A 12,547-nucleotide genomic window follows, 5' to 3' on the forward strand; every position below is an offset into this window, starting at 1 on the left:
TTTGACAAGATATCCTTCATGAATTTCACATAGTTGGGCATTTGTTTCAATGCTTCCACCAATAGCATGTTGATATGTAATTGCTTCAGGACATCCAAGAATTTCTTGAATTGAAAATCTTGTTTAGATTTTTAGAAACACTGAGGAAAAGGTGGTGGTGGCCTTCCTACCATTTGTTAAGGTTGTTTTGTCGTGGCATTTTTATTAACAATACAAGGTGAATCTGCTGCAACATTTTTCTGGTTACTATTTCCTTTTGTAGCCTGCTCCACTACTAGTTTTGAATTCTTCTTATTTGTGAAATCTGAACTACTTTCTTCAATAGTGGTGTCATTAACCACTCCTGATAGTTACGTGCCACTTCTGACCATAATATCTTTACATTTTTCCTTTTTTTAAGATCGTGAATTTTTTGTATCACTTGGCAATGCTCCGTGCACTCTTGAGCTTAATGCTTTGGCAATTTTCCCTACTTGATTCTCTAAAGCTCTTAAAGAAGCAGCTTGACTTTGAATGATAGCATCATTCTTGGCCATGTATTCCTTTAATAGATCTTCCATCGATGAAGAACTCGAAGCTAAATTTTTCTGAACATTTTTCCATGGAATGAGTTAATTGTATCTATGTGGTGCACTCGCAACATTTTGTCAATAGCATTACTAGATTTTCCCACCCCTGGACTGAAGTTGGGATGTTGCTTCCACCCCAAATTATATGTGTTGGAATATGGGTTGTTGTTGTTGCGATTAAAATTTCTCATATAATAAAACATGTTGCTTCATCTCCAACTGAGGTTGGATTCGACGGGCATTCATCAAAAACATGATCATTTCCATAGTAAACAAATGCTAACTCAACTGCTTTAATTTTTTGCACTGCAGCTGGTCTTTTTAGTGTTTTAGTCATATTCGTTAAAGATGATACCTGAGCTATTAGAGAAGCAATCGCATCAAGTTCCATTTCCCCAGAAACTCTTCTGCTAGTCCCTACTTTGGTAGTGTGGTATTGATAACCGTTGTTTGCTATGCTCTTCAGAATTTCATATGCTTCATTATATGATTTATCGAGCAAAGTCCCATTGATAGATGTGTCAACCATCATCCTTGTATGCGTATTCAATCCACTGTAAAACATTTCCATTTGTGTCCAATGTTGAAAATCATGCATCGGGCACTTTCTAGTTAACTCCTTGAATCACTCCCATGCTTCATATAATGTTTCATCCTCAAATTGCCAAAAGGACATAATATCGTTCCCCAGTTTGGAATTCATGTTCGGAGGATTATATCTCAATAGAAACATCTAACAAAGTTCATTTCAAGATGCCACCGCACCTAACGACAATGCATTTAACCATGCTATGGCACGATCTTGCAATGAATAAGGGAATAACTTCAGCTTTAGGGCATCTTTAGGAACACCATGCTACATAAATAAATCATAGACTTCTAAAAAGAGTCTTAAGTGCAACCATGGATCCTTAGTAGGCAATCCACTAAACTACACTACATTTTGTAACATTTGAAACATCGCCGGCTTTAACTCAAAATGTTGAGCCTAAATATGCGGCTTGACAATTCATGGATTCAGATCATCTAAGATCGACACTACTTGTTCTCTAATGGGTCTATTTTTTTCATCTATTATTCGAGGAATATCAGCATCCCTTCCTTCCTGACGTAATGGCTCTTCTCTAACCTGATCATTTCTAATTCTTTCCGTTTCACGGAATTTTTTTCTTCTTCTTCTCAAGGTTCTCTTAATTTCTAGATCAAAAGAATAATCTTCAATTGTTGAAACATCTTTACTCATGCACCAACAAAAATCCTGAAAAACAAAAAAAAATCACAACTAACTAAGCTAAACTAATAAAATTAAAAAGGTAATAACACACCAAATTTTCACCAAAATTGTCGATCCCCGGAAATGATGCCAAAAACTTGTCACGTGTGAATGTGTAATGCGAATGTACAAGTATACATGTCGAATCAAGTGATGACTATCATCTCCACAGGAATCAAAACTGATTAAAATAATTGGTTATGCTATTACTATGAAATTGACTAATTAAACTGTGCAAAAGAAACAAATGATAAATTGATAAAGAGATTTAATGAATGGATCAATAAAATCAATTATGAATGACAATATGTTAAGGCAATTAAAATGTTGTGACAATTCTCAAAGAATAATTGGGAAAGAGTTTGTACTGTTGAATATAAAGGTTGGAATTACTTAGGCTTATTGTTATATCAGTATAACACCATGGCAAAATATTAACCATTCTACTGCTCAGGGACTCACTACTGTAGTCTGCTTCTTCTAAAAGCCAGACTTTGAGCTATCATTCTGATTTTTTGTATGTCTACAGAACTCAAGAATGACATCCAGATTTTTCTTCCTTTGCTTGTACAAATCACAACTTCTACAATTAGAGTGCTGCAAATATTCTTTCAAGTATTTGCCTGTATCAACCGATTATAATCCAAACTATTTAATCTTTCCAGAATTAAATTAGATCTAATAACATACCATACAGTCAACTATGTCTAAAGCTTGCATGCATGCATTTAAAATAATCACAAATTGAATAAAACAGTATTCTACTTAAAATCACACCATAGGCATTAAAGATAATAAAAATTCACCCAAATAATTCTAACCCAATGAGATTTAGCTCATGGGTTGAACATTCAAATCCATAACAAAACCATTCAACATCATTGTTTAAGTTCACGAATCACAAAGTTCAAATTAGAAAATAAAGGCAGAACTGCAGTAAGCCTTTGCTACTCCAACTTTCACTCTAATAATGAGATTTGATGCAAAACCCAGGGCAGATTTCTCTTCCCTTTCCTTACGTCTGTAATTCTTCTACTCTCTAAGCTGCTACCCTCTCTTTTCTTTCTCTGAGATTTTTCATGAGAACCTGATGCAGAGAAAAAAACTATTTTCTAATTATTTTTCTCTCTCCCCTCCCCCGTATTCTTCTTTTTCTCTTTTCTCTTTTCTCTTTCCTTGTTTATAGGTTTGGTCCCTCCCTCTCAACACACACCTTTTGCTTCCTCATTTTCAGGGTGGTTTATTTGGTACAAGTATAGCTAGCTGAAAGTGACGTGGACTGAGTGTTGCATCATCTTTCTGAAATTGTCATGGTACTCTTGTTGGCAATCTAACCAATATTTTGTCATGGCAATATTTCACTTCCTTCCTTTTCCTACTCTTTTTTCTTTTCTCTTCTCTTCTCTTCTTCATTCTACACCTGTTGCTAACCACAACCAACACCTTTCTTCCCAAATAATAGAAGGAACAAATAATAACATTTATATCACAATCCAAGCTTTGTTATGCAATGCTCTAAAAATGCAAACATATTTACTTAATTACAAACAATTAATTCAATCTAGAGACTTGAAGTATAACTCTTTTCAAGAGTTATCACCAATCTGTTTAGAAATATTACAAGTGTACAAACGAATCTAGTACACTTAGGACATCAGATCCAACAATTATTGAATGTGAACTAATACCTTTTTCATAATCAAATAATCGAACATAGCTAAAGTCAACGATGGAACTTCAAAGGCAAAAGGAAAAGAAAAAGTGAAAGACGAGTAGCCCCATTTCAGTTTGTGCTTTCATGAATTTATTTCAATTCATAGCCTATTAAGTAGTAAATTAAATAAGGTAACAATAGTTTTTTGTTTGATGATTTGTAAGTACACCTTATGACTTGATGGTTTGTTGAAATGTTGTGAATATGTATGTGTATGAATTAATGTTGTGATATGATGTAAAAATATGAGAAATAGATAAATGAAATGAATACTATATGAAATTGGGAATAAATAGTTAAATGATATGTGTAAGCATATATATTGGTTTTATGTATGCCTTATTATACGGTCTCGGATAAAGCTGCGGTTATAGTTGACATGCCACAAAATTCGTTGTACAGAGATACTTTAGCATTAAATGTATATTAATTTGGTTATAAATCGATGAGTGTTGGACACATATTGCTTTGGTATATATCGACGAGCACTTGGTGCATATAGACTTTAGCATCGGATGCATATTACTTCAGTAGTTCTCCAAAGCACTAGGTGTCTGTGAGACCCTACCAATAAACATTAGGTGCATTTCAGGTGTTTTGGTGGATTAATTCACGTATCTCATCTTGAGTCCATATCTGATTAATAGGGGTGGTAATTCAATTATGTCATGTTATAAAATATAAAAAAGGAGATGTGATATAACTATGAAAATGGAAACCAGACTATTTGATATATGATATCGGTTGTGAAACTTGAATAACATGTGAAAGACCATGCAAGATTGTCAACTAGAGGCCCCGAGGGCATATTCATATGTTATTATACGAGGCATAAGTTGGATTATGATAAATATGAGAAAGTAGTAAAAAATAATATTGTGAAATAGTAATATTTATTAATAACATGTTTATTTACTTAATTGGTATATGTATTGTCATCAAATTATGTTTGCACCATTGAGCTTCTTTGCTTAGCATGAGGATTTGTTAGTTTCCATACACAAGAAATGGTTCTCGTGGACTTGAGTAGATCGATGGAATCCAAGACTCACATATCAGCTCAGTAGTGTTTGCTTAATCTTTTGAATATTAACTTGAGTTGGCATGTACCTAGTGATAATGGTAGTTGTTGGAGTCCATTTTGTTAGTTTTGGATAAGTGTCTTTGAAGATATTGTAACCTAAGTTAAGTATGTATATATGTGTGAATATGGTATGAATATGTGGTTGTGTTAGTATACCATGATCATTATATGATGTTTATAGAATGAATTATGTGTTGTTTTCATGTCAAGTAAGCTAATTTTGATGTTTAAGTTTGGCAACTATGATCATGTTAGTACCCATAATGTTTAAATGCGCTTAGGTGAGAATGAATGGTGTTTATAATATGAATTTTGAATTCCAGAAGTCATAGATTTGTTTTGATAATGTTTAGGCTTAAAATAGGTGACTTTTTGGGTGATTTTGAGACCAAGCAAAGTAAGTAAATAAAAAAAGTGTACAGTATTAGTGACTTGTATCATTATAAGTATATGGTTGTACTGATACAAGTGGGTCAGAATAGTATTTCTTCCCTACTTTGAGTTCTTTCAACCCCCAAAAACTCGTACTTGGTCTCGATCACCTCCGAACACCTAGGAACTATTTTGAAATGTTATTATCATTTTTTCAATAACTTAACAATGATTTTAATCAATGTAAATGTGTTTTTATGGATGGTTTTTTATTTGATATCCGTGTTGGATTTGAGTATAAGTCAATCCAAGTTGCCCCAACAACAAATGTGGTGTCTCACATTCGGACCCTACAATCGTGTCAGGTGTGTAACAATCCGATTCTGGGCCTAGTCGGAATAGTGGTTTCGGGACCACAAATTCGACGAGGGAAAATATGGTTATTATTATATTTTTATGGTCTACAATTTCACGGAAAATTTTCGTAAAAATTTCGTTCGAAAATTTCGACGTTTGGGCACTCAATTTAGTCAAAAGGACTAAATTGTAAATAGTGCAAAAGTTGAGTTCTACATCTTAGAGGTGTCTAATTGTTATGAAATTTTAAATTGGAGGTCTTTATGTGGTAATTAGACCATTAGTTAGTTGATGGACAAAAATAGACATAAGAAATGGGTGAAATAGATTTTTTTTAAATGGGGGCATTTTAGTCATTTGGTTATTAAATAGAATTAAATGGGAAAAAGATGGCAAAATATGCTCATCTTCTTCATGGTGAACGAAATCAGCAAGGGGGAAGCCATATTTAGGGTTTTTAAGCTTTCAAGCTCCATAGTAAGTGATTCTAAGCCCCGTTTTTAATGTTCTTCGTATTTTTGGAGTCCCGGTAACTTGGTTTAGCTTATTCTACCATTAATTCGTGTTAGGGTTCATATTTGGAAAAATATCCATAGGTGAAATGTGTTTATTTTGCTGTTTTATGGTGGAATATGAAGCTAGAGATTTTGTTAAACAACTTTTGCTAAGCAATTTTAAGCTTAAAACGTAAATAGACATAATCGGTAAAAATAATTAATATTCAAAAGTATGTGTTGGAGTGGGAATTTGATGTTGCCATAGAAGGGAAAAATGTTCAGCATGTTATAAAACTTAAGAATAAGTGATGAAGTTTAATTTCCGAGCTTGGGGACAAAAGTGTAATTATGCAAAAGTTTGGGGGCAAAATTGTAATTTTCAAAAAGTTGGGTGGTGGATTATTTTAATAAATGTGAATATTAAACGAGTTAAATTTGCTATTATAGATCAAGAAAGACGTGAAGAGTATATCAAACGGGGAAAAGGAAAGATAGTGGAGTAAAGTGCAAAATTACGATATTTTGCACCGAGGTAAGTAAACACGTGACTTAATGTATTATTTTGATATTATTTGATATATGTTGAGATTTATTTGGAATTAAAATAAATGTTTGGCAATATCCTAAAAATGTTGTTAAATCGGAAAGGTGATAAAGGGTTGCAATATATGGGTTATGGGTTGAACACTTAATAAGCCGTAGTATGTTGTATATAAAAGGGGTTGCTGTGTGTTGATTCCCCGATTTATGGGTGGTGCTATGTGCGTGATCCACCATATCTTTGAAATGTGAAAGGGGGTTGCTATGTGCTGATTCCCCCGAGGGGTTGCTAAGTGCTGATTCCCCGATTTCATTGGTGGTGCTAAGTGCGATATCCACCATATCTTTGAAATGAAAAGGGGGTTGCTATGTGCTGATTCCCCCGAGGGGTTGCTAAGTGCTGATTCCCCGATTCATTGGTGGTGCTAAGTGCGATATCCACCATATCTTTGAAATAAAAGGGGTTGCTATGTCTGATTCCCCAGGGGTTGCTAAGTCTTGATTCCCGATTCAATGGTGGTGCTAAGTGGGATCCACCAATAACGGCTAACATTCCGAGTGTTCAACGAAAAGTGTGGAAGATGAATATTGCCATATGGTGGAAAATTTTATGGGGTAAATATTGAGTTGAATACTAAATCGACCCATGTATGAGATGGGAGAAAATATCAAAACGCAAAAGGAACGATTTAATTATAAACTGTGTTGAACAACAGCAATTGGGTAACTTTGAAAAATCACCATAAATGGTGGAAAATGAATGGGAAGCTGAATAATATATGAAATTGAAGTTGAATGTATCTATTCTCATATGAAAGAAATAGAATAAGCAAAGGAGTTGTATTTTTGGAGATATCTGAATTTTACTGAAACAGGGCTGGATTGATTTCGAGATCCCTGTTCTAACTTTGAAAATTACCAAAATTTTAAAAAATAATTATGGCATGAAATTTATATCCCTGGAATCCTTATTGAGTCTATTTTATTAGAAACAAGCGAAACCATTTTTCAAATTTTGTACAGAGAGTTAAGTAAATTTTAGTGAGGAAGGGTCAGAACCGTTGGGCAGTGAAACAGGGGAAGGTTTAATGAATAAACTGTACTAATTGGCTAGGTTAAAAATTCTGAAATTTTTATGGTGAAATTATATATGAGTCTAGTTTCATGGAAAATTTACAGAACTCAATTTGGAGCCCTGTAGCTCCAGATAAAAATAAATTAGCGACTATGACGCAGAAAAACAGCTTGCTGGAAATTGCCTAAACAATAAAGTTATTCATGAATAAGTTTATATTTTGGTGTAGTTATGGGAGTAATTACTTATTTATCATGTGTTTACTTACTAAGCTATATGCTTACTCGATTTTATTTTTCTCTTGGTTATAGTGACTTCCAACAACTCGGAAATTGGAACGAAGTCAGACAATCATCTACACTATCCTTCACATTTGGGGTATTTTACTACTAGTGTTCCGAAATTTTATGGCATGTATAGACACTTTATGTAATGTGGGATCATCATGTAAATATATGTTATGGTTCCCTTTTAAATGTAGTGTTTATTAATAGTTAAACTATATGTGTGTTTATACAAATGAAATTGGTTGGTATATTGGAATGTGTTCTAAATTTGCAGGAGGTTTAAGCAAAAATAAGTCGGAATGCTGTCGAAAATTTTTAAAAATTTAGTAATACCTCATACTCTGTTCCGGTAAGGAATACGGGTAAGGGGTGTTACAAGGTGTGAGGTGTCACAAAGTTCTTATACGTTGGTGACTTCATCTTTTCCCAAATCTTATCCAAAAGCATCCATTGTTTGACATCTGCCAAGGTATTTCTTAGGGTGAGGTATTGTACCTTATCATCTCAGATTAACTCGTATCCCTTCCAAACAACTTCTTGAATCATATGATTTACTATAATGAGATGTTGGATAATGTAATCCCCTGATCCCGTTCTATAATCTTGAACTTCCATCATCAATTATCTACACTTTTACATTATCCTTCCATAGTAATCACCTCAGGTACATAATCATTGTTGCCATGTTTGCGTGGTTACAAACGAATTTTCTTAGAGGTTCAATGTGTCTCATACAAAAAATCATAGAAAATTCAATACCAAATCGTTAGGAGTTCATTAACACTTTCCTCTCCCAAGATTGTGTCACCTCAAAGGCTCTTAATATCATAATTTCATATGGCTTTAAGGAATAGTTTCTTACGAATCTTATCATTAATCATATCTCATCCTCAAAGGACTAATCACAAAGATTCCTATTCCATCATTTCAATCCATATAAACAATTAACAATTAACTTGGCCTCCAAATCTCAACTCAAACTCGACATTAAACCTGGCATGTACCTCTAGACTCAATACAATGCTCGGTTTAGTCCAAGAATTGGCTAAACTCTAACTTTGATACCACTAAATGTAGCACCTCCACACTCGAAGCGATCGTTGAATCCAAATGCATGATGTCACATTATGTTGCCAAAGCAACTCAGACTATTCCAATACATTTTATTTAATTTAGCATTCAATATTAATAAATTTATGTAAGAAAAACAAATCATGTTTGAACAAACTAAATTCGCTATCCATGGCCTATTTTCCCCTTTAACCCTTGATGTTTTGGCTTCGTCCTTAACTACGTTCAGTAAATTCAAATAATGAAATGAAGTTAAAAACGTAATTAGATACAAAATTTGATTAAAACAAAGCATGAACATATTTTCTTAACTTAACTTCTGTAACGCCCTCAACCCGACCCGATTCACCGAGTCCAGATCTTAAGTGTTACTTCACATAATACTTAGAAAAAAATTCAAATCATTCGACACTTATTCTGGACTTAAAACATATTTGTTATTATTTTATTTAAGGTCTCATTATTGAAGAATCAAAGTAAAGTATTTAAGTATAAAATAATACATCAGACTTGTCATAACTTATTACAACACAAAAGATTTCTAAAGACGGACTCTTAAAGGCGTAATCCTACTATACACAACTTTTCCAAATAGTCCACTGTATGCATATTATCCTGATTGGCCACTTCCTTAGTGTAATCCTAGTGTCATCCTTCCTGGTGCATTCACTTTTACAACAATACCTAAAACATAAACATAACACTTGCAAGTTATACGAATTTAGTAAGCTTTAATACATAAACATTGGCAGATACTGTTATAACATCATCTGTGTGCCTTTACTTACGCCAACAATCATACTTAACGTATCAACTTCCATTTCACTACTTGGTGAATTTCAGATCTTACTGGACAATTTTCCACTATCATTTTCTTTGTATAACCCCAATGATACTTCTTGAAGGATTACTTCTACAAAGTTCACTTCATACGGTTTTTCTCTTCAAACCAACACTTAACATTTTCCCAGAATAGTTCATGGATACTATTCACAAGCGGATACTTACTATATAGATTCATGTTTGAAGGATTCTCAAGCTGAGTTCAATAATATCAAACTACTAAACAAATCATAACTTAGTCCAACCCAACACATGCTGATACTAATAATGAAATGTCCAGATCATTTAGAAGAATTCTACACATCTTTGTTACAAAACCCAAGATGACAAACAATTCAGATTTCATATGATTCCAAAACGAGACAATATGCTATTCAGATATGGCAGATACCGGATGACATAGATTTCAACTCTATTTATCACGGGCGAACTCAAACCAAAAAAATATTTATCTCTTTCATATCTACGAATACACCCATTTTCTAAACTGGTAAATTACTATGGCGGATACCCTCATTAACAATATAGATACATACTTTCTTTCAAGAACTTTCCTTAAAACTTGTTCAATTACCTCACAGAAGTAATCAAACCAAATTAATTTTAGACGTATCATATCTTTATCATAGATTTATCTATTAGAGAATTCGCATAACTCATCCAGAACTTACTACAATGGCAGATAACTAAATTCTTCCATAAAGAAAACACCAAGTACGCCAATGAGATAATACCGGGTTTGCCACCAAGGTCATACAAAATATGCCATAAGGGCTTAGTAGATCACGCCACATAGGCAACATGCATAATCACATGTTTACTGTCTTGACAAACTATCACAGAAGGTGTCATGGGTTTCTCCCTCATAGGCTAATACATATTTTCATGTCGTTATCTACCATTCTGATTTACATATTACCAAAGGCATCACCATAAATATTCCTACATTCATATCTTTCCATGGGTCTCAACCACATGGACTTACACATTTTCATGCCGTGATATGCTAGTCTAGCCTTCATCTTACTGGAAGCATCACCATGAGTGTTTTCATATCATACATTGCCATAGGTATCAACCGCATGGTCTTTCATTTATTTTCCTATTATGATCTGTTAGTCTAGTAAGCAATATAACTGCTCTACCAGAGTCACCACAAGGGACATTTTACTCAAAATTCACTTGTCTAGATTTTTTCACACTTCTGATTGATTCATTCATTTCCATATCATACTTTACCTACATACTTACCACTCAACTTCATATTCAGTGAATATTTCATACATATCATCATTACACATGTAGCATCTTTATTTTTCCTTCTATTTTTGCCATTTATATGAGATATCATCATCAGTTATATAAATCTACTTGAACAATTCACATGCAAGTAGTCATAATAGAGACTCACTTGGTACTCGTCTAAACTGTAGCTCAAAGCTCCAGACTTGGACATCCATCTTGACCTAACAGTAACAACAAGAAGTAGATCTTCCCCTAATCAATTAAAAAATCTTAGCTTCGAACTTAATAAAGATTAAAAACCAGAGAAAAAAATTGTAGGAAGAAGAGCCCTCCCCCAACCAACCTTTCTCACCATGCATATATATGTCCAGTTCTCTTAGTGGAACTTGACAAGTGTCAATGGTTTCCAGAACTTGTCCTAATAAATGGAATACATAGTTCGAGAGAAATATAAATGAATATCCTGTTCAAATATTATTTGACCAATCAATTTAGTTGACTCTTAATCGATTCACATTACGAAACCAAATTAGCACAGGCTTGAGATAAGCTAGGCATACTATGCATTTGGCAGTATCCCTTACCAGACTTACTCTTTGCTTATAACATACTTTCTTAAATAGTAGAATAACCTAAGATATAATCTTTGATTTCTTATGCGGCGGTTACCTTATGCGAAATCATTTTCATCAAATGACTATAAATGGGCAGACTACACTACGCCAAATAGATAATTTCACACTTACACGCCTTCAAATCGAGTCCGCCAGATCTAGGGTGTGACAACTTCTTTGTGCTCAGATGTCCGACTTTCATATAACTCAAAAATTTTCCAATCAAATTAAAATCCAACTTCGTAACTATACTCTAGGGACCTTAAACTATCATTATATATCAATAAATCCCAATGTTTTCATTTCTTACATATAGGTTCATAATAACTCAATAATAGTTTCCTTAACAACCATTAAATCAAAACTTGTCTCAACATTTTCTACTTCATTTCTAGCATGTATTTCATTTAATATAAGCTTAACTATCAACCATTACATGGTACCAAGCTTCAATTCCCTATGTATTTAACAATGGCAATTTAACTAGCTTCCATAATCACAAAAAAAAAAATTGTTAATGGGCTGACTACACAAAGCTTGATAGATCAAGAATCCATGAAAATTTACAAAAGAAAGCTTACTCACCTTTAAAAATTATGGTTGGCAATGGAGGAATGTAAAACCTATTTTTTTCTTTCTTCCTTCTTTTGGTTCGATTATAAAGAAGATAAAGATGATATGTTTTCTTTTCTCTCTCCCACTTAGTTAATATATATACATGTAAATAAATTATAATTAAGCTAATTAATCATTATCTAATGGCCACCATGCAAGCTTAACAACATTAATGGAGATGCATGGTTAAGATCATGTTTGGACACTAATGGATTTTTAGTTTGGTTTTATTACACCTTAGTCCTTGGTATAATTGGCACATAAGGGTTTGCTTAAATCCTTAATTAAATTCCTTCTATTTGTTTACTTCACAATTTAGTCCTTGTACTATTAATAATAACTTATCTAGTTTAATCACTATGAAATCTGATCCTATAAATTCATATATGTC

The 12,547-nt window shown here is 33.3% G+C and overlaps 1 long non-coding RNA gene and 1 other non-coding gene across 2 annotated transcripts; both read left to right on the forward strand.

Moving 5' to 3' along the window:
- The first annotated feature begins 1,156 nt into the window (after positions 1-1,156).
- On the forward strand, positions 1,157-1,263 carry LOC128032747 (small nucleolar RNA R71). Its single transcript, XR_008189052.1, has one exon. It is a non-coding gene; the product is annotated as a small nucleolar RNA R71 (small nucleolar RNA).
- A 4,304-nt stretch (positions 1,264-5,567) lies between these two features.
- Positions 5,568-8,002, forward strand: LOC128039685 (uncharacterized). The gene is made up of 3 exons (XR_008194153.1): positions 5,568-5,846; positions 6,314-6,398; positions 7,793-8,002. It is a non-coding gene; the product is annotated as an uncharacterized LOC128039685 (long non-coding RNA).
- The last annotated feature ends 4,545 nt before the right edge of the window (positions 8,003-12,547 follow it).

Source organism: Gossypium raimondii, chromosome 1 (genome assembly GCF_025698545.1).
Source record: "Gossypium raimondii isolate GPD5lz chromosome 1, ASM2569854v1, whole genome shotgun sequence".
Lineage (NCBI taxonomy): Eukaryota > Viridiplantae > Streptophyta > Magnoliopsida > Malvales > Malvaceae > Gossypium > Gossypium raimondii.